The 234-nt window shown below is 46.6% G+C and overlaps 1 non-coding gene across 1 annotated transcript; it reads right to left on the minus strand.

Moving 5' to 3' along the window:
- Positions 1-71: 71 nt before the first annotated feature.
- Positions 72-190, minus strand: LOC118345810. The gene has a single exon (XR_004799275.1). It is a non-coding gene; the product is annotated as a 5S ribosomal RNA (ribosomal RNA).
- Between the last annotated feature and the right edge of the window lie 44 nt (positions 191-234).

Here is a 234-nt window from a genome sequence, read left to right on the forward strand (position 1 = left end):
TTTCCCAAAAATCCACTCCCGAGTGCTCCTTCTTGTCAATTTATCTCGCAAGGCGGAAAAAACAAAAACGAGGGGTGCAACACGAGGACTTCCCAGGAGGTCACCCATCCTAGTACTACTCTCGCCCAATCACGCTCAACTGCGGAGTTCTGATGGGATCCGGTGCATTAGTGCTGGTATGATCGCACCCATCAAACTAATTACTTAAAATTCATATAATCCTTGAGCGACATA

The sequence above is a fragment of the Juglans regia genome, unplaced genomic scaffold (assembly GCF_001411555.2).
Source record: "Juglans regia cultivar Chandler unplaced genomic scaffold, Walnut 2.0 Scaffold_4829, whole genome shotgun sequence".
NCBI lineage: Eukaryota > Viridiplantae > Streptophyta > Magnoliopsida > Fagales > Juglandaceae > Juglans > Juglans regia.